Raw genomic sequence first — 397 nt, 5'->3', positions numbered from 1 at the left:
CCTTTCTCTGTACTAGACCGATCAAAGCAGGCTTGATCTCGAAGTCCTGCCTGGTGCAGAGTGGAGGAACAATGGCAGAGCGCGTAATAGGGATGTTGCAAGGAATGTTTCTCTGCCCGATTGGAACAGTCTGCGCTTGTTGTTCCTGCCGCGCGAGAGAAGCCTGTTCAGCAGCATCCTGCTGAGCTTGGATGGTCTGCTGCATTTGTTGCATCTACTGCTGCATGAGTGCCATAGCCGCAGTGAGATCATCCTGATTGGTGTGATCACCCATAGTGGTGTCGGTTTGCCTTGGCTGTTGACGGTTCTGACGTTCTAATCTCGCTAGTTCTTCGTTGGTGAGCTGATGCAATGGTCCTTGTGCGTTGCTCCGAGTATGTCTACTGGTCATGCACCT

Source organism: Brassica oleracea, unplaced genomic scaffold, assembly GCF_000695525.1.
Source record: "Brassica oleracea var. oleracea cultivar TO1000 unplaced genomic scaffold, BOL UnpScaffold00913, whole genome shotgun sequence".
NCBI classification, from domain to species: Eukaryota; Viridiplantae; Streptophyta; class Magnoliopsida; order Brassicales; family Brassicaceae; genus Brassica; species Brassica oleracea.
The sequence above is the reverse complement of the archived record's forward strand: the minus strand, read 5'-3'. Positions refer to the sequence as shown.